This window comes from Hydra vulgaris, chromosome 01, assembly GCF_038396675.1.
Source record: "Hydra vulgaris chromosome 01, alternate assembly HydraT2T_AEP".
In the NCBI taxonomy this organism is placed as follows: domain Eukaryota; kingdom Metazoa; phylum Cnidaria; class Hydrozoa; order Anthoathecata; family Hydridae; genus Hydra; species Hydra vulgaris.
Window position 1 is genome coordinate 21,813,540 of NC_088920.1, and position 21,461 is coordinate 21,835,000.

At 28.1% G+C, this 21,461-nt stretch overlaps 1 long non-coding RNA gene across 1 annotated transcript; it reads left to right on the forward strand.

The window, feature by feature from the left end:
* Positions 1-1,091: 1,091 nt before the first annotated feature.
* LOC136074827 (uncharacterized) lies at positions 1,092-6,711 on the forward strand. Its single transcript, XR_010635478.1, has 3 exons — positions 1,092-1,290; positions 1,374-1,460; positions 6,110-6,711. It is a non-coding gene; the product is annotated as an uncharacterized LOC136074827 (long non-coding RNA).
* Positions 6,712-21,461: the final 14,750 nt, after the last annotated feature.

Below are 21,461 nucleotides of genomic sequence, written 5' to 3' on the forward strand. Positions count from 1 at the left end.
TATGCAAAAAAATGCGTGTCCGTGTGGAGCTTATTGTAATTTTGCTCACTCAGAAGAGGAACTTCAAAGGTAGGAAATTAAAAAAAATTTTGAGCTTAGTACAAAGTTATACTTTTGTTTTTTGTAAATAGAGTTGCAAAAAACACCTTTTTTTCCTCTTGCATTTTTTTTTTTGGAAAAAAAATAAATAAGGAAAGAAAAAAAATGCATGTTTGTTGAAAAAAAAAACAATTTTTTTTGCAGTATCTTTTATTATTTTTTTTACATATAGATATTTTTTTAAATTGTAAATATTATCTACTATTTTATGTTAATAATCATTATATTACTCCTGAATTTTTTATAATATTCAAGTAGTGTTTTTTAATTAATTTTTTTATAGTCTCATCAAGTAATAGTTTTTCGTGATATTTTTGTATTGATATATTTAAAAGATAAAAAAATAAAGATAAATTAGAGAATGTCTAACATCATTTGTGACATCCTTTAACTCACAGAATTTGTTTTAAAACGGCTTTTAGTTATTGGAGCTTGATTTTAACTCTGACTTTATTTTATCAAACATTACCCCAGGAATGGGGGTATGTTTGATAAAATAAGGTCAGAGTCAAGTTTATAGCTGAGACTGATTAATGAGATGAATAGTAATTTTTTGGAATAATTATTATAATCATTAATAGTAAATATTGCTTTATCACCTATTTCTCCACTTTCTGGTTCTTCAATACTCTAAACCATTTTAACCATTTTTATACTTATTTTCTGTGCTACTTAGTACTTATTTCTGATCTTATTATTATTATTATCCTTGTTTAGTTTTTTCATATATAATATCTAAAATACCTAAAAAGCAATTATAACTAATTTTCTTTATAGTTATGCTCTACATTTACAAACCACCTTGATCTAACTTTATTTCTCCCTTGCCCCACCTCCTAATTTCTCCATATATTCTAAGTAATAAAAACATACTAACTCATCTTATTACTTTAATCACAATTTTTGCTTTCATTACTTATAATCCCAAAATTGTATTGTTCAACAAGAATTTTTAAGGGTTATAATTATAAAAACATTTGGTTTTATTTAAACTTTTCTAAAAAAATTTAAGACATCGAAAATGCAGAAATGTTCCAGCTGGATGTGTTTCTACTGGAGTAAATGGATATCACCAGGGTTCTAGAGCTAATTCAAACAGCTCACCAGATTCTTGTGAAAATGATCTTGAAGACGAGTTTGATAAGATTAATTTAAATCAAAGTTCTCCAAATTTAATAAAATATCAGCAAGGTAAAGTTATTTTTGTTTTCAATATTTTTTAATGATATTTTAGTTTTTTATTGCTAAGTAAATCTTTTGATTTTTGGTTTCAGCTCAATATAGAACACAAGTAACTAGTATTGATGCAACAAATGGGTCACTATTTAGTCCAATTTGTTCAACTTCAAAGATTGATGAAGGTAACTTTATTATTTATTTTTTTTTCAATAGAAAAAAAAATTTCTTTTATTTTGTTGATAATTGTTAAACCAAAACATTTTTTATTGTTGTAAGTAAAAATTTGACTAAATCATTTTTTGCCAAAAACCATAAAAAATTACTCATAATGTTGTCGAAAATTAAAATAAAACTCATAAAGAGGTCGAAACAGATGCTAGACATTGTGGTCATTGGACTTTTTTTGAAAATTATCAAAGGGGGCTAACCAGCCATTGTTAATTTTTGGTGACATAATGAGCAGTGGTTGGTTGCCCACCTTTAGGGGATCTTGGGATGATCTGAGGAGCACCAATGTCAGACACCCTGTGTTTGTTAATTATGTAAAAAATTATATAAAAAATTATAGTTTTTTTTTCATAAATTTAAACTTGATTGTTAGAAACTGGTTTTTTGGTAAAATTAAAACTTTGTGTTTTTTTTTTTCATAAAATTTCCAGCATTTATTATTCCCCATTGTTTTCGTTTTTCAAACAGTGCTTTTCAAACCCTGTGTTTGTTAATTATGTAAAAAATTATATAAAAAATTATAATTTTTTTTTCATAAATTTAAACTTGATTGTTAGAAACTGGTTTTTTGGTAAAATTAAAACTTTGTGTTTTTTTTTTTTCATAAAATTTCCAGCATTTATTATTCCCCATTGTTTTCGTTTTTCAAACAGTGCTTGGCTCAAATGCGCTAATTTTATTCTGTAGCAAACCTGTGTAACAGAGCTTATTGTGAAGAAATTATGTGTACTTTTTTTTTGGATGGTTGTAAAAGCCAAATACTTGTTAAATAACGTTTAATAAGTAACATATTTTTTAAAAAATAATTACTTTGTTTTGAAAAGTTTAAGCAATTTTTTGTAGAAAAAAAACAACGCCAATTAAATCAGGAAAAAAAAAGGCTTCAAAAGATAGTAGAAGTAATTGAATCTTCTCCTTGAAATGAATGAATTAATAACTAACCAAACGCCTCCCCCATACTGCAAAGCAGCACCGGAGATGAGAGGGCAAATATACCAGAATACCAGTGAATTCACTGGTAGCTGAATCAATGCAAGACTCAAATTAATGCAAAAAAAAATTTCAATTTGCCCCCTCTCTCATCTCTGGCACTGCTTTGCAGTAAGGGGGAGGGGAGGGGTTAGGTTAGTATAAAAAAGTTTTTTTGCACATTAGCTTGTAATTGTTATTTTTTAAATATAATATCTTTTATATTTAAAAGTTATCTTATAATTTTCTCTTTGGGCTGAGTTTAAAATAGCGTAAGTTTACTGTTAAAGTTATAATTTAAAGTTTAAGTTGCAGTTATAGTGAAATGAACAAGTTAAGTCTTGTTTCTGAGTCTAAGTTATAATGTAATAAACAAGTCTTATGTCTTGTTTCTGATCCTAGTCAGTGCTCAGTTTCTCCATATTCACCCTTAGGGTCTTTTGATCACAGTTTGTTCTCTCTAAAATTGTTATCTCATTTTTCTTCATCATCTGAATTATCGTACCTCTTACTACTACCTTAAAGCTGACTGGGACTCTTTCTGTGATTTTCTTCTTGATGGCCTTTGGGTAGAAATCTTTCGTCTTCCTGTTGACAAATGTGCTTCTTACATATCTTCGTGGGTTCAAGCTGGCATGGAATCTTTTATTCCCTCTCGACAATTCCAGGTCAAGCCTCACTCTCCTTCATGGTTTTCCTCACATTGTGCTGCTACAATTGCCAACAAAACTGTTACTTCCATATCTATCAGCAAAACTGCCAACAAAAATTACTTCCATATCTATCAGCAATTCTTCAGAAAGCAGACATGTCATAAAATCTTGTATTTCATCACAAAAATTAGGCTCTTGTTACTTCTGGAGAATCTTTAATAGTATCAATAATAAGGGTAAATCTGTAATTCCACCTCTCTTCTATGGTTCAGACTTTGTCACCTCACCTAAAGACAAAACTGAATTGTTTGCTAAGAACTTTTCATCAATATCATCTCTTGATTCCACTAGTTGCGTTCTACCTGATTTAGCTGTCAAACAGGTTGATCTATTGCTTGACATTTTATCCATCCAGCTTCTGTTTCAAAAGTGATTTCCTGCTTAGCCTCTACAGCTTGTGGCCCGGACAACATACCTGTTATAGTCTTACAGAAGTATTCTCCAGAGCTGTCATCTATACTTTCAAAATTATTTAACAAGTGCTTATCAGAGTCTTGTTTTCCAGCCTGCTGAAAAGCCACATCTTTTATCCTTATTTTCGAAAATTCTGGAGAGCGATCTGATTTGTCCAACTACCGTCCCATTTGTCTTCTTCCTATCATAAGCAAGGTTTTTGAATCTTTAATTAACAAACACTTAATTTCTCATCTTGAATCTAATTTAACTTATTTTCTGATCATCAATATGGATTTCAATCTTCTTGTTCTACAGCTGATTTGCAAACAGTAATAACCGATAGGTTTTATTGTGCACTAGATAAAGGTGGAGAGGTTAAGGCCATCGCTCCTGGCATTTCTAAAGCATATGATAAAGTTTGGTATGCTGGTCTTCTCCATAAGCTTTCTTTTTACAGTGTATCTGGTAACATCTTTAAGATTATTGAATCCTTCCTTTCCAATCGTAGTATAAAAGTTGTCCTTGATGGACAGCATTCTTCTTATTCTGTAACTTCAGGGGTTCCTTAAGGTTCAATCCTTGGCCCTATACTATTTTTAATTTACATTAACGATCTTCCAGACATTCTCACATCTAAGGTGGCTCTATATTGTTTTAGATTAACAAGTTGTGTTAATCTAAAATAACTAAAAATTAGCATATGCTTAAATAATTTCTTTGGAAAAAAATTTCTTTAAACAGAATTAACTAATTTAATTTTTGGTTTAATAATCTGGTTTGCAATAATCACTGGTTTAATGTTTGGAATAGAAAGTTTCTACTTTTAAAACTATTCAAGAAACAAAAATAGTTAACTATTTAAATAAAACTTCACATGTTGATGAAGAAAAAAAAAAGGTTATGTTAGTGTACCCCCTTACCTATATTTTTTGACTCCAAAATAAAGTTAAAGTGTTCTAATTGTTTCACTTTTTTATATAGGTTACTGGTTAGAAAATTAACTAATAAAGTTTGTTTTTTAATTATAATAAAATTATCTGTTTAACTTATTTAGGAAGAAGTTTAGTAAATAAATCAGTATTAAATGAATTTCAAACAGCCTCTATTCAATCAAGTCCTTTATACCATTCAGTTGCTTATGTCAGCCAAAAAAAACCAAAGCAGTAACTTTTTGATGTAAAAGAACGACAATTTCCAAAAACTTCCAATCCTCTTTACATGCAGTATCCGGGAATGTTTGGTCATTTTGCTGATTTTTTTTTTAACTAGAACTAAACAAGTTAGAGAAGGAGTTTCTGGAAGCTCTACCACTTTACAGAACTTTGGTTCTTTTAAATTGTCGATATTTATAAACACAAAATTTTGTTATTTTGTACAGTTGTTATACAGTGATCATTTTAGCTTAAAACACTGTTCAAAGATTCCAACCTAACTTTTTTTTTTAGTTACAGCTCACAATAGATTCTTTAATTGATTTTGGTTTGGGTTACTTTTCTGACCCATGTTCTCCTCGATCAAGTGGATTAAGCATTATGTCACAAACATCACCACAATTTTAATCAAAAAAATTTAGCCCAAACATTTTTGTAAATTATTCTCTTTAACATGAACATGTCTCTTGAAAAAATATGATGTATGTATTTTTATTATTTTGTGAAAGTATATATAATAATATATAATCTTAGCTACATGAAAACGTTAAATCACTTGGTTTATAAGCAAGAAGTTCTTAGTTTGATACTTACCCTGTTCCAGCTAGCCCTCAACTCTTTCTCCGGTTAGTGGCTTTGTTTGTCAAGACTTATATATTAGAGTTGAACAGTTGAGAGACAACAATTAAATAACACCAACTTATAATATTTAAAAAGAATCTTAGTCTATCATGTTGATTGTAATACTTTTTTGTTCTAATGAAGGATCTATTAAAAAAAATTTTTTTTCTTTTAAATAAGATAAGATTTGTTAAAACAAGAATCCTCTTTCTCGCCTCAACAACAACTGATTTGTTGATAATATTTATCAACAAATCAGTTGTTGTTGAGGCGATCAGTGTTTAAGTGTAAAATAACATTAGACTGCAAATGTAAAATGGGTACTGAAATTTATGAATGCAAGTGTTCTGTTTCATTTTATGTGTAAGTGCCAAAAAAGAAACTGAACATAAAAAAACTTAACCTGCTTAAAATAATTACAAGATGAATTCCAAACTTGAAAGTTTGTTTTATTTTTAAAACTTTGTTTTATTTTTGAATTTTTAAAATTTTTTCACTGTATAAAAGTAGGTACTGGATTTTAAAAATTGAAAACAATTTTTAATTTGCAATAATAAACAATTTTACTTTCTTTTTTTTTAAATCGTTTCTAATTTATTTTCTAATTTAATTTGTTTCTAATTTTTTAAATTCTTTATCTAATATTGCTTTATCAGTAGTATTATTATTGCTGAATTCTAGTAATTCAATTCGTTTATAGAATAAGTGCATTTTTTATTGTCTGTTATAATATGCGTATTATTTAATTTTTAGATTGATAATAAAAAGTATTCTATGATGAAAGAATGGAGTGGTGGCTTTAGCAACAATCACTCGAAATCAGCTGTTCGCCCTCCACCTGGTTTTAATCAATTTCTCTGATCTATTATCAAGTTACTAGATAGGGCACAGTAGTTAAATTTTAAAATAGCAGTTCTGCTTGTCTATTCCAAACAAAGATTTTAGCATATACAAAAAGTGAGACATTATAGAGGCAAATTTATAACAATATTTTATCTTTTTATTTCAGTGAAGTTGGTTGAATGGAAAATTGAAAAGTATGAAATATTTAATATGACCTGTTTCAGGGTTAACATGTTTTAAAGGTTGTTTTTATTATATTTTGCTTTATTTGGGTAGCTGACCATTTTTTTGGTACAATTACGTACCACACGTTTAATATTTTGAAGTTTAAACATATTTTGTAAATACTCTTATTGTCAGACGAGAACCAAGAGGCCGTATGACCATTTTTTGTGTTTCCGAGAAAATCAGGTTTTAAAATTTAATTTATAAAGACTTTTTGCCAGAATGTCCGACTAATTTTTAAATATTTTTAAAAGTTGTATCATTCTTCAGATTAAATTTGTTGGACACACACCTCATTGATTGTTGAATATTGATTAATAATAATAATAAACAGAAAAAACACAAAATGAGGACATACGGCCTCCTAGTATTCGTCTAACGATATGATAAAGTAAACAATATAGTTTTGTGACCAGTATAAAATTTTAATTTTTTTTAATTTTTAAGTTTGTTTTCCCCAATGTTTTGTTTTTAATTTTTTGTTTTATTTTTATATAACTTTCTTTTGTTCTGTGTTCTGTCTTTTATTTTTTTGAGTTATTTGTTACTTAGCAACTCTTACATTGTTTATGACATGCTAGAAATTGTTAAAACATAGTTTCGTCTTAAGCAGGGCTTACTTCTTTTTCAGAATCTTAATATTTTGTTGTAATATGTAAGGTTTAAAAAAACGCAGCGGTGAGGCGTACGCTTTTTGCAAGATTTTTTAAACTTGTTTAAAATAGCGTACGCCACCCCGCTGCACTTTTTTTACCCTTGGTAATATGTATTGTTAGGTTTTTAACTATTCTCTTTTTTAACTATTCTTCGTTTTTTATGGAGATTTTTAAAGTAAAAATTTCTGTCAAAAGTCTTTTTACTACTTAGTTTACAAATGGAATTATAAAAAAAAATTTTGATAAAATTCTTTTTTGCAATGTTTTGTTTGCTTTACAAAGAATTTAAAATCTCATAAACTTATATCCTAAGTTAAATCTTAGCACAAGCTTTATATTTGTATTTTTTCGTATAATTGTTTTACGTGAATTTGTCAGAAATAAAAAATTTGCCTTTCTCCATTTTAACTGTAATACGAAATTGTTAATGTTTTTGTAATATCTTATGATCTTGTTTTATAATCTAAAAGAGCATTGTATTTTAATGGAGTTTTTGTCGTGTTTTTTGTTGTGTGTATCCTTGTCAGTTTTTTAAATTAGGTTACACGACCACGATATAACAATATTTTTTTTATTTAAATAACATAAATGTACATATCACTGTTGGTAACTCCGTTTTAAGCAGTCTGAAAAGATTTCTGTTTTTTTCAACTTACAGTCACATTTTAATCCATGTATATATGTTACCAAGGGCGTATTTGAGTTGAGACCAATTCGAAACGAATTTTTCTTCTATACTAACTAAAAATTATTTACAGTCGATTACCTATAGCTTTGTTTCTGTTACGCGTTTGTTACGCGTAAATATATAAAAATAAAAGTATCAAATTGAATTAAATTAAATATTTATTTAATTTAATTCAATTTGATATATATATATATATATATATCTGTGTGTGTGTGTGTGTGTGTGTGTGTGTGTGTGTGTGTGTGTGTGTGTGTGTGTGTGTGTGTGTGTGTGTGTGTGTGTGTGTGTGTGTGTGTGTGTGTGTGTGTATGTATATGTATACAAAACATATACCAACATAAGGTTGATAGTCAAATACTTAAATAACAAAGCTTGTATAAAATAACAATATTTCTTTTTTTCATTTTAGAAAATTTGTCGATTATATCATAAATGGATATAATTTATGGATATAATTTGCTGCATGTTCACAGGATATGCCTGTGAACATGCAGCAAAGCCAAACTCATTAATCGATTTTGGCCAATTCTCGGTCTTAACCATGTTTTCAAAATATGTTTTATGCCAATATTAGCAAGTAATAGAAAAAATGAAAAAATATGCATGCATTTGTGAACAACTTAGTAAAATGATTAAGGACTTGTATAGCTATATAACGGCGTAGCCTTTTCTTTTCCACCTTTATCAGAAAATAACGCGCAGTATTTACAAAACAATCCGTTCTTTTTCAGAATAAGTAAGCCACTTATGTTTTTCAAAGTGCAATCGTTTTAGGAATCTCTTTTCTTCTTTACTTTTTTTTATGTGTACCGAAAACGGGTAGACAAAATTATCGCTAGGATTATTAGTCATCTCTATCAATTTATATTTCATAGTATCAGTAATTTTATTTGAATTTGATACTGTTTCCTTTTTTAGTACAAAGTAACCAATGTTGGTAGTAAGTTCATTACACACATTCATTGATGTACTTACAATAGGTAGTTAACTACTCTGATCTTAAATTGCTTTTAGACACTGAGGTAGGTCTGGGAAATTTGATAGTTTTTTGATATCGACATTTGATTTACTCGAATTCGGAGAAATTTCATTAGTAATTTCATTTTTCGCATTTCATTTACTTATATTAACATTAATAAGCTTTTATTAAAATTAAATATAAACTCAAAACAAAATGCAAAATATAATAAAGTTTTGTAATAAATAATAATACAATTTACATTTAGTCATTATCACTACCTACTTTATATCATGGCTAAATATTTAGTATAAGTTAATTGGTAATACCACAGATTATATGATACTACTCTCGAGTTCTTAATACAAAGGCGAGGGGGACGTTTATTAATTTTTGGAAACATTGCCACCCATCCTAAGCTTATTAAGACCCCGGCCCCGTTTATTTTTTTTTACTTGTTATCGACAAAAAATTATCTCAAAACTAAAAAAAAATATTATTTTTATAAGATATTGACTAAAATTATCACCACACCGTTTATCCCACCCTTGTATTAAGGACTCGAAAGTAGCTCTGTTCTCTCGAGATTTAAACATTATTACTGTGGTTCAGTGAAAAGCCACAAATATTACTGTGGTTCAGTGGTACTGTGGTTTCAGTGGTACTAACGTCTGTTCACAAAAAATCCGGACTGATTTCAAATGTACACAAATTGTTCTAAATTTCGAATTTTCGATTCGAAATTTTTAAATTTAATCGGTCAACAACAACAGTTTCATTTTGTGGCAAAATTGAGTTTAAATAATTAATTCAAATAAACATGGAGCATCTAAAAGAAAACGATGTTAGAAATGTGATTGGAAATTTTTATAAACAAAACATAAACAGTGGAAAGAAATTTACAGTGGATCATTTTAAGAAAATGGGAATCGCTAAATCTACAATTTATGACATAATTAAAAGGTCTGAAAATAATTTACCAATGAATATAAAAATTGGTTGCGGCAGAAAACCTTTTAAAATTACACCAGAAAAGAGAGAGTCCATGATTGCAAGAGCAGAAGAGAGAATCGGGATTTCGCAAAGAAAATTGGCACTAAAATATAAGATAAGCGTTTCATACGTAAATAGATTATTAAGTATGCATGGACTAAAGTATACCAAAAGAAAAAATGCACCAAAAACAACAGAAAAGCAAGAAATTAAACAAAAGAAAAACTTATTGTAACTTTCAAAAACTTTTTTCAAGCCATCAAATGAGTTTGAAATCATCATGGACGATGAATCTTATTTCTGTGTAAATGGTGCAAATTGTTCACAAAACTCTGGCTACTATACAAAGGATAGTTCTCAAACTGATCCTAACATTAAATTCAACTTCAAAAAAAGTTTGACGAGAAAGTTCTCGTTTGGATTACAATCAGTCGTTTTGGTCATTCATCGCCTTATTTTGCTGTAAAAAACTGTGCACTAGATGCAAAAACTTATTCTAAAGAATGTATTACAAAAAGACTTCTTCCATTTATAAATTCCAAGCATGAAAACATGAAAATTTTATTTTGGCCTGACGGAGCGAGATGTCATTATGCAAAACGCACATTAGAAACTTACAACACTTTAGGTATTAACTTTGTCGACGCTAAAGATAACCCCCCAAATGTACCGCAGTTAAGGCCAATTGAAAATTTTTAGGCACATTTAAAAGCAAAAGTTTATGGAAATGGATTTACTGCGAAAAATCTTGACCACCTTAAGAATAGAATTCGATTAAAGTTGAAAGAGTTTGATCCAGACTACTTTTTCAACCTAATGGATTCAGTCAAAACTAAAGTTCGAAAAGCCGCTGATTTAGGACCACTTTCGGTTATAAAATAGTTAACAATGTCCAGTCACTCATTTTAGTTAAAATTTTTGTCAAAAATCGATTAATTTTGTATTCAATTAAGAACAATTTTTCATTCCGGATTTTTTGTGAACAGACGTTATGAGTATTATCACCACGACAAAATCAGTGTAAACACAGTGCAGGCATAAAATTCTTATTATGTATGATATCATTGCGATTTAAGATCTTTATCAAACGGACGGTTTTTTAAATAATAATTAATTGATGTATTAGAAAAAATTTCGAGCCTAGAGTGGGGGGGAGGGGGCTGGAGGCAATGCGCCCTTCGTTGGTTTAAGAATATTTTTGTAGAAATCTTATAAACGATAGTTTTGTTATACTGTGAAAAACATGCTACAAAAATCTGTTGTTTTTTTTCCTTTTTGTCAAGTTACTTTTTACATATCCTTATTTTGACAAGACAGACTAATAACGTACAACATCCAGATTTTTATTATCCTCCGTCGCTCGAAATCCGCGCAGACTAAATTGGCTATACAATTTAGAATTAAGCATAATTTATTGCGGGAAATAATTGAGCGCATCTGTTTTCATGTTTATTGTAAACTGGCGGTAACTATCTTTGGCAATTTAGAAACGGGCATGACATTTTTGAGGCAAAATTAATAGCTATTTTGTTATTTATGCTATATTCAGTAAAATAGGCATGAATTTTAGGTTTGAGCTTATTATCAAGGTTTATTGCTGTGTTTATTGCAATCAAATGTGGAGAAAAAATGCGGAAAATTTCTCTTAACCCATAAGCTTACCGGTTTTACACTTACCCAACAAAACATATAAGTTCATTTGGCTGCAAAATAGATTTAGTCAAGGTTTTGTCAGTTTTTAAATAAGAAGCCCAAATAGACACTCTATATTTATGGTACGGTTCAATAAACACTTTACATAACTTGAGAGCCATTTTTCCATCAATAAAAGTGAATGTCTTTTTGCATACCAAGAATTTGTAAGGACTTTGAGGAAAATGTTCGAAAATGTGTGCATCACTTAGCGTTACGTAAAACAATGACTCCTAAATTTTGCATTTTGGTAGAGCATTTTAAGGATTAATTTAATATACCTTTTTTAATTTTGATACCCATTTATTCCGAAATATCTTAATTTGAACATAAGTCTGTTTTGAGGTAGAGAATCAACGCTTAGGCGAAATCGAGATTATATCTATAAATCGGTGAAATACTATAGAAGGTAAAATATTTTTAAAAGTCTCTATTAGATTAGTCATGCATAATTTATGGCGAAAAAAACCATATAGAGGGCATTTTATTAACGTCAATTTGCTTAATAATTTTGTTCTTAACAATATTTTGACTGTTTTGCAGGCAACGAAGTTTAGTGAAATAAGTCGATAATTTTCAGCAAGTAATTTATTTTCCGTTTTTTATAGACCGAACTAAAATTTGCTTGTTTTTAGAGAGTGAGCAGTATTCCAGAATTTATAAAAGATTTTTGTGAATAGAAAAATATTTATCGGGGTTTATATTAGTAAGTTAATAATGACTTAAATGGAAAAACCCAAGTTGTCATTATAAATTCATTTAGGTTAACTTAACATTTAGGTTTTTTAACAATGAAAATTGTTAAGAAGAATATTAATATTTATTTTTTATGTGCTCTTTTTGTTTAAAGTTTATTTAAAGTTTATTATTCTTCCATTTAGTTAACAGCTGATATACAAAGCGGATTTATTCGTTCGGATTAGGTTTTTAATATTTGGAGTAGCCCAAGGATTATACTTTTTCTTTGTTTTATTAATCTTGGTGATAAAATATTCGCAATCAGTACAATTGTTAGAAATTAGTACAATGAACATTTGATCCTCAGTTTTATACAGAAATAAAATATTCCAGTTGATTGATGCAATAAAGTTTGAAATTGAATCGTAATCACCTTTGCTGTAACTAAACAACTGAGATTCACTTTCGGGAAACGGTTTTTAAACTCAAATTCCTTAAGTGATACTAAAGCGGTCCCATAGTATTATTACCTAATATAGCATTAGGAAACAATTTTGAAAATAAAATTTCTGCACAGGTAAATAACAAGTCCAACAAATTAAATTAGCATCATTTGGTCAATGTTTAGATAAGTTTGTGTTTATTGTTAACTTTTACTAAAACTTGTTTAAGAAAAGTTTTATAGAACTAATTAACTTCATGATAAATACATCAGTAATGAAGATAGCATCACTGCTAAAAGGTTGCTAAGACAGACGTCACCATCTTGACGTTTGCCTTAGCAACCTTTTTTTAAGTGACTTATTGTTTTAATACAATAGCTTCACCATTGTACTTTGCTTATTTATTTATTTTGCAAAATTTACAAAGATTACTAATTAATAATATAATAATATAATGCTATTTCGAAGCTTTTTCTAATTTTATAATTTCAATTCACCATGTAGTATCTTCTTGAATACATTATAATCAGTAGGATTTTATATTAAGAGATACATGTTTCTTAAATGCAGTTCGTGAACATACAATAATATGAATATACAATGTGAATATACAATAATAAAACTCATAATACAAATACAAACGTGAATATACAATAATAAACCTCGTGTATACAAGAATAAGTAAGAAGCGTAAAAGAGTTAAACACGTGCGCAATCGCGCGCAACATTCCCCGGCCAACTAATTACTAATAAAGAGTTTTATGTCATTTTCGTTACAAAACTTCACTTGAATGATTTCTTCATTTGGCGCTCTGTTTAAAACTTCTAAAAGCTATAGTTTATTAATAGGTCTTTGGATGATAATTTCTTTTCCATTGCTAATGTATTTAACTTCCGCTACACCAATCTGTTTATCCTATGATTTGATTGGTCTCTGAACTATTCCTGTTTTCCATAATGCTTGCTTAATATTCGGATTGTGTATTAGTACTACATCGTTTATTGAGATTTGGTTTGTACCTTTTCTCTTAAAGTGCTTATGATATTCTCGCAGTTCAGTTACATATTTATTCTCTCCATCGCTTCCAATAGTGATTTAAAATATCATCAACGTACGTACTACGTGAAGTTTAATGTTCTGCCATATAATAAATGATTAGGCGTCGATGGGGTGTCTTCAGGTTTATCATATGTAAATGTAATTGGGCGATTATTGATGACAGCTTCAACTTCAGCTAAAGTAGTTCGTAGGTAAGGCGTGCATTTGCAATTACTTTGCGGAGACAACGTTTTGTCAAAGCAACAAGTCTTTCGAAGAATCCTCCCACCACGGTGCAGCGGCAGGGTTGAATATGCCAAGATACGCCACAAGATGCGATAAAATCTTGAGTGACTTTAGAGATAAATTGTGAGCCGTTGTCCAAAATAATTTCCACAGGTGCTCCTCGTTTTGCTGTAAATCTTCGTAAATTACGAACACACGATTCAGCTAACAAATCAGGAAACAGATCTAAAAAAAAAAAAGCGTGTATTACAACATGTATATAGAAAAGTTCAAGTTTTATATACAATGCTGCCCTCATACATTTTTAATGTATAAAGGGCTTGCATAGTCCACACCTGTAAATTTAAAAGCGTGGTTATCATTAAGTCTGCTAAAGGGTAAAGGGGTTGCTTTGGAGTAAGAGTAAGGCAGCCCTTCAAAACGTTTGCGAAAGTGACATTTTCGAATAAGTTTTTTGATGTAATTTCTTGCTTTTGGTATCCAAAACATGCTGGGTAGTTGGTTCAATGTTTCTTTTACTCCATTGTGCATTACTATCGAGTGATGAAAATAAATAACTAAATCATTAAATTCGGAATCCCGTGGTAAGAAGATAGGATATTTCATGTCAAATGAGATTGGAGCGCAACATATAATAAGCAATAATATAAAAATGATTATTTTAACAATTTTTAGATGTCAAATTTCTATATTTTATTGCACATATTTTTACATACATACATTTAAAAATATAAATACAACACAAGCTTACATAAACATAGAAGCATATTTTTTTTTTAATTATTTGTTTCTTAAAACATTCCTCAAATTTAAACTACAATGTTTAGACAACCTCAATTTCTCTTAAGTTTCAACGACAGACAGCTTTGTACTCAGCTGTAAGTTAATAAAACATTGAAAATATAGACAAAAATGAAACAGAAATAATAATAGTTTAAATATCAATTAAAAGAAACATTTGAATAAAATGTTTCTTTTTCGTTTTTTATGGGTAATGCCATTTACTTATTTAAAAATGAAAATATTTAAATTGTCCATAGATAACAAAAGAAATAAGAAAATCCTCAAAACGAAAACAAAAACTATACGTAAAATACTTAAGAAATAGAAGCGAAGCGAACCTATCCCTCTACAAGCAATACAAAAACCTATTTAAAAAATAAAAAAACACAAAATTTTATATAATACATTTAAAAGTTACTTAACAGGCTCACAATGCTCTTTAAATTTCAATGAAATAAATCAAGACGAACTTGAAATAGCTATTAAATCACTTAAAATTAAATCCCCATAAATCGATGATATCTCTTGCAAAGTAGTGTCAGATGTTTTTGAGGAGATACGTAATCCAATTTACCAAATATTTAATTCATCAATTTCAACAGTTATTGTACCTGATAAACTAAAAATCTCTAAAATTATACCAATCTATAAATCAGGAGAAACCAATTCTCTAATCAATTATAGACCAATCTCTATCCTTTCGGTATTCTCAAAACTTCTAGAACGAATAATCTATAATAAATTAAATGAATATTTAAAAACTAACAAAATTATCAATAAAGGTTAATATGGTTTTCAAAAGCTACACTCAACTGAGCATGCAATCCTTGACCTCTCAAATAGGATAAGCAGATCATTTAAAAAAAAAATCACATTAGGGATCTTTATTGATTTGTCAAAGGCATTTGACACCGTCAACCATGAGATTTTACTAACAAAAATGAAAAACTATGGTATAAAAAATCAAGCTTTAAATTGGTTTAAAAACTACCTTAATAACAGACAACAGTGTGTTATTATAGATAGAAAAAGCAACTCAAATTTACTAAAAACAAAATGTGGTGTACCCCAAGGTTCCATTCTTGCTCCTCATTTGTTTCTTATTTATATAAACGATCTTCCAAATATCTTTAAAACTATAATGTTTGCCGACGATACAAACTTATTTTACTCGTCAAAGACAATGGAAGACCTCTATGAAAAAATAAACGCTGAACTAAAAAAAGTTAATATATGGTTTAAATCAAATAAACTGTCACTCAATATAGAAAAAACTTAGTATATACTATTTAACTCTAATCAACAAATTAAAAAAATACCCCTGAACCTACCAACAATTAATATAGAAAATATAACCATCAAAAGAGCTCTGAATACAAAGTTTTTAGGAGTTATAATTGATGAACACATCTCCTGGAAACCTCACATAAACTACATAAACACAAAAATATCAAAGAACACAGGTTTACTTTACAAGGCAAGACCATTTTTGTCACAAAAAAGTCTAAAACTTATCTACTTTTCATTCATACAAAGCTATCTCATGTATGCCAATATAATTTGTGGCTCCATGCCAATGGGGCAGGACCCACAAATCTAAATTACAACCGCTTTACTTCAAAAAAACGCTTCAAGACTAGTCTACAACAAAAATAAATTTACTCATGCTCAACCCCTACTGGAACAAATGAACGCACTAAATATATTTCAAATAAATATTTTTCAAAATATACTTTTCATATTTAAATATAAACTAAGTCTGGTTCCAGAACATTTTACAACACACTTTTTTAAAAACAATATAAATAAATACAATACAAGAGCAACAGACAACTTTAAGATACCTTTTGAAACAACAAGACTCTCAAAATTCTCAGTTACATATCGTGGTCCCTATTTATTTAACAAATTAGTATCCAGAAACGAATCACTATTAAACTTAAACACTCTCTGAAAAAAAAGCTAAAAACTACAATAATCAAATTAAACAACTATAAGGAATTTTTTAAAATTTGAATAAATAAATAAATGTAACTTAACTTTTAATACAAATCGATAAAAAAAATAATATTAATAACAGGGTATATATGTAACACATACATATATACCACGTATGCAACTGATTTTTTATGTGTATTGAACGTCTAAGAAAAAGGTACTCGATGATAAGACTGACTTAAGTCTTCTGCGAGCTTCCTATGACTACAAATAAGTAATTCTTTTCATCAATCTTACACAAATTTCGTTTTTATCATATTTATACACTAATATTATTTTGAAATAATAAGTAAATAAACTTATAGTGAAACATCTAAACTCTTCTCCAAAAAATCAGCAGATTTATTTTTATTTATTGTATTTTTTATTTTAATTGGAGCAATATAGAGATATACTTCTCGGATTATTTTTAGGTACGCGTTATTATATTGTTGTAATTGGTATTTATTTTATTCATGTCTCGGAGTTGTAAGCAACAACATTTTTATTTACCTCGCATATTTCGAACTTTATATTTATGATTTAAATTTGTATATCTTTACTGCCAATCAGTGATTGGTTACTTGTAATTACCTTGTAGTTGTAAAATAAACATGCATAAAAAAAAAAAAAATTACATAAAATTTGAGGCAATTTTTTACAACCAGTCCTTTTCTGACGTTATCCATTTTTCTAGATCAGGATTGTGTATTTTTATTATGTTACAACCGCAAGGTAGATCACTAACAGTATATATATGTGTGTGTGTGTATATATATATATATATATATATATATGTATATATATATATATATATATATATATATATATATATATATATATATATATATATATATATATATATATATATATATATATATATGTATATACATATATATATATATGTATATATAACATTGATATATTGGTTATGAGCAAATCTTTATTCACGTATTTTTGAGCAACTGCTTTTGCCATGAGCATTTGCTTTCTCAGCTTTTTATTTTACTCAGGGCAAATGCTTGTGAGCAATTACTTTTTTTCTTATTCACCCAGCTTATAGTATCTAAGTTAGCAACAAGTAAAAATTGAAAAATAGAAGGAGGGGGAGTCTAATGAGCTAGAAATGGGTGGGAAAATGTTTCAAAAATTAATAAACGTCCATTCCCGTGTATTAAGCACCAGAGAGTAATCAAATAATAATGTAAAAGTAAAATATAGTGCTAAAAAGTAGTTAAGGCTTGAATTAAGCTAGAATCTTTCCATTAATTATTTGTTGCAATAAACTAAGGCATAGAAGTTGAAAACTTTATTTGGCTATGAGACTTGAAGATCTGAAAACCAGTCGTGGCATCTTAAAACTATACGGTAATGAGGTTGGTATCTTGTGATCTAATTAAGAAGTCACAACTATTTTTTGGCGTAATTATAACAAAATAAAATAGAACATTAGACTTAATGTTTTTATTACAAAAAAATTTATAACTATTATAAAAAATGTAATTTTATTTAATGGTAAATTTAGCTGTTAAGCATAAAAGGTCCGTTGCAGTGCTAAGCATTACGAAAATAAATCGTAAAGAATGTTTTAATTGGCAATAAAAACTCATAAAAAACTAATAACTATACGTCTAATAGATTTAGCAAACTAAGTATGAAGGAAGTAATTATATTGCTTGAGAATAAATAGGAAAATGATTCTAAAAACAAATGTTGTTGGTGTTCTAGAATTTTTTTGAAATTTTCATTATTACGATATAAGTATATTTTTAAAATGAGTTCAATACTAGATAAGATTATGTTAGATGATAGTGAATGCTGCGAGTATTTGAAGAGTAAGTATTTTATTAATCTATCTTAATAATTAGGCATAAGTGCGGGTGTTGTATATATACAAGGACGCATTATTTTATTTGTTTTTATCGTATTACAGTATTTAGAAATATGAACTTGTATATATTGCTCTATCTTTTTAAGGTTTGGGATTTACATCCGACAAGAAAATAATGTGGATTGACAACACTACAATGACAGAAATTTTCCCTCCAAATAGAAAAAATGCTTTTTTGCATCGAGCTTTGGTCAGAACAGCTATTGCTGAGTATTTAGTAAGAGATTACGTGTATATTATATATTATTATAACTTTTTGTCAATAAATAAAAGTTTGTATTTTGTATTGAGCATAATTTTATTCCTCAGAGTTACTTAACATTTTTATTAAAGTTAAATTAAAAAAAAAAGTTCATTATAGCAATATTTTAAGATTTTTTATTATATATGTTATGTGTGACTCGTTGATATATGGTCGTGATTTTTTTTATTTATTTTGAAATTTTAATTTAGAAAAAAACTGCTGCAGGTGATTCAAAAGTTACGGTCAGTTTACATTTTTTTTTTTTTTTGCCATATAAATTTATTAAAGTCGTAAAGCATAATATAAATACAAATAGCAGGGGCAAGAAGAAGACATAATTGGTCTTATCACCAAGCCCCTTAGTCTATACCGTAAATATAAGACAATGAAAATTAAAAAACGCAACACTATATAATATAAAACGTTTTTCTAAAGACTTAATAGAATAAAAATCATCGGTCCTAAAGTCCTACTTTAACTTTTTGTTTTTGTGTTGGTTAAGAAAAATTAAGAAAAATTAAAAAAAAGAAAAAAAAGAATTTGTACAAAGAAACTATATTACTAAAAAGCAAGCAAGTAAATACGCATAATCCTGAAGCTTTCCTTTTACACCAGCATGTACCTTTAAATATGTGAATAATTCTTATAAACCATAATTATATATATATATATATACATACATATATACACATACACATATATACACATATACATACATATACACATATATATATATATACACATATATATACATACATATATATATATATATATATATATATATATATATATATATATATATATATATATATATATATATATATACATATATATACATACATATATATATACATACATACACATATATATATTTTTTCAAACCTCATTAAAACTTCAGAAAAAGCTGAGCGCTACGTCGATCATCTGTAGTTTTTGCTTTTATTTATTCTTAAACTCATTTAGCATAGAAATTGTTTTAAGTTCATTAGTTAATATTTTATTCCATAATTTCGGCCCTCTAGTAGAAATTGAAAATTCGGTCGCCGCAAAATAACTTTTGGGTTGAATATAACTGTTATTTGAAAATCTGATGAGATATCTATTCTGATTTATTTTGAATAATGGGTAAAATATTTTAGGAGATATATTTTTATTAATTTTGAACATAAATATAAGAACTTGATAGACATTTAATTGATAAACATTCATTATATTTAAATTAACAAATAATGCTTGGGAGTGTGTATAACGGCCCACATTGGAAATGATTCTGATTGCATGCTTTTGTTTATTAAATAGTTTTTTATTTTATTTTTATTTGTACTGCACCAAGCAATATTTGCATAATTAAGATGGCAATGAATGAACGAGAAATATAAAAGCTTTAAGCAAGTTGGATTTAAAAAAGGCTTAGCTCTGCATAGCAGGCCTATGTTCCTTGAGATTGTATTTTCGAGATATTGTATGTGATCTCTCCACGTCACATTTTCATCAAAAAGCACGCCGAGAAATTTTAAAGTGGTTTCTCTTTTGATGTCCTGATTGGCAATACAAAGTTTTGGAGGTTTCAAGGGAATTTTATCTCGGTCATGAAAACGATGGAAAAAAGTATATTTTGTTTTGGTTACATTTAGAGATAATTTGTTTGCATTAAACCATTCAGTAAGATTTAATAGCTCTTTGTTTACTGACTTAAACAGAATATTTATATCATTATGTGCATAAAATAGATTTGTGTCATCTGCAAATAAAATTGTATCTAGTTCAGTACAAACTTTGCTTAAATCATTAAAAAAAAGGAAAATAGGAGTGGCCCTAATATAGAACCCTGAGGAACCCCACATGTTATGTTCATATTGGTTGTTTTACCTTCATTATAAGAAATGTATTGTTTTCTATTTGACAAATAGCTTTTAAACCACGCAATATTTATATGTTTAATACCATAGTTTTCTATTTTTGTTAATAAAATGTAATGATCGACAGTGTCAAAAGCCTTACTGAGATCAATAAATACACCTAATGTATATTTATTTTCATTAAATGATTTAAAAATATCATGAACAAGATGAACAATAGCCTGATCAGTAGAGTGGCTCTTTTTAAACCCAAATTGCTTACTATAGAGAATATTGTTTAAATCTAAAAAGTAATACAATCTTTTATACATAATTTGTTCTAATAACTTTGAAAAGCATGATAGTATGGAGATAGGCCTGTAATTGGAGACACTAGTCTCATCTCATCATTTAAACTTAATTTTTGTATCATATGTAACAAATAAATTTTTTTTCAAATAATGTAACTTCGACCAAGTTCAAAGGATGAATATATACGCAGGGCTTTCCTTTGGATTTGCTGCGCACGGGGCCAACCTAATTGTGACGCCCCTCTCTCTAGTAATAGTAGTGCGCATAGGCTTTTTATACTGCCACCAATACTAAATAAAATTTATCCCGGTTAGCACCCTTTTAAGAACAGCTCTGCGTATACACTTGTATAGATATATATTTATATACGTACTTATGCACATATATTTATACATATTCACATACATATACACTAGATATAATCCTTCAGTTTAGAATGTATACACTAGTATATCCACAACCAAATACATACGTGATGTATATATTAATAAACATTATATATATATTTACATACATGCATATATATACATCATATATATTCCTTTATGCTTGAAGTATTGTATTTATATACATACATACATGTATATGAATATCAGAAT